At 41.4% G+C, this 1,605-nt stretch overlaps 1 protein-coding gene across 1 annotated transcript in view; it reads left to right on the top strand.

The window, feature by feature from the left end:
* Nucleotides 1–878: 878 nt before the first annotated feature.
* The window catches only part of LOC101854928, a gene marked incomplete at its 5' end in the record, with an annotated part of 5,660 nt that continues 4,933 nt past the window's right edge, over nt 879–1,605 (top strand). Inside the window, 1 exon segment of the mRNA XM_005113428.2 lies at nt 879–895.

Raw genomic sequence — 1,605 nt, 5'->3', positions numbered from 1 at the left:
AGTGTATGTACATGTATGTAAGTGTGTCGTTTGTGTTTTTATAAGTTGTTACGGAGAATGAATATGTGTGTGTGTGTGAGAGAGTATGTGCAAGGTGTTTGTATGTGTGGGTGATAGCGTGGTTGAGTGTGTGCATTTGTGTGTGTGCGTGTGTGCATGTATGTGTGTATGTGTGTAAGCGTGGTTAAGTGTGTGCATTTGTTAGTGCTTGTGTGTGTGCACGTATGTGTGTATGTGTGTGTAATCGTGGTTGAGTGTGTGCATTTGTGAGTGTGTATGTGAGTGTGTGTACGTGTGTTTGTGTGTATGTGTGTTTGTGTGTGTGTGCGTATTTGTGTGCGTAAATGTGTATGTGTATAAATGTGTGGGGGAGGGATGTGTGTGTATGTGTGTATGTATGTGTGTGTGTGGGAGGGGGGCATGTGTTCAAGTGTGGGTATAAGTATGTATGTATGTATGTATGTATGTATGTATGTATGTATGTATGTGTGTGTGTGTATGTGTGTGTATGTGTGTGTGTATGTATGTGTGTGTTCGTGCGTGTGTGTATATGTATGTGTATGTGTCTGTGTTAGTATGTGTGTGTTTGTGTGGAGAAGTGTATGTGTATGTGTGTGTGTGTGTGTATGTGTGTATGTGTGTGTATGTGTGTGCTTGTGTGTTGTGTGCGTATGTGTATGTGCATGAGTATGTGTGTGTATGTGTATGTGTGTGTATGTGTGTGTATGTGTATGTGTGTGTATGTGTGTGTATGTGTGTGTATGTGTGTGCTTGTGTGTTGTGTGCGTATGTGTATGTGCGTGAGTATGTGTTTGTACGTGTTTGTGTGTGTAGGTTCATATGTGACATCATTCTTTCCCTTTTCTCTTCCCTCCCAGATGACACGTACGTGCAAGTAAGTATCTCTTTTCATACTACACACAACACACTGTCTACACACAACACACTGTCTACACACAACACACTGTCTACACACACGCAGCACACATACACGCAGCACACATACACGCACAACACATTGACTACACACAACACATTGTCTACACAAAAAATATTGACTATCCCTAACACACTGACTGCACACAACACACATATACACACAACATACTGACTACACACAACACATATACACACACAACACACATATACACACAACATACTGACTACACACAACAAATATACACACACAACTCACATACACACGCAACACATTGCCTGGACACAACACATATACACACACAAAACACTGATAATACACAAACACTGTCTACACGCAACACACTGACTATACACAACACATATACACACACAACACACTGACGAACACACAACACACTGGATACACACAACACACATACGCACATAACACACATACACACACCACACACATACACACACAACACACTGACTACACACAACACACATACACACAACACACACTGATCAACACAAAACTTATATGCACACACAACACACATACTCACACAACACACTGAGTACACACAACACAGATATACACACCCAACACGTACACACACAACACACATACACACACAACACATACACACACAACACACACTGAGTACACACAACACACATACACAC

The sequence above is a fragment of the Aplysia californica genome, unplaced genomic scaffold (genome assembly GCF_000002075.1).
Source record: "Aplysia californica isolate F4 #8 unplaced genomic scaffold, AplCal3.0 scaffold02363, whole genome shotgun sequence".
Classification (NCBI taxonomy): Eukaryota; Metazoa; Mollusca; class Gastropoda; order Aplysiida; family Aplysiidae; genus Aplysia; species Aplysia californica.
Note: the sequence above shows the minus strand (reverse complement) of the source record. Positions and strands in the feature narration are given on the sequence as shown.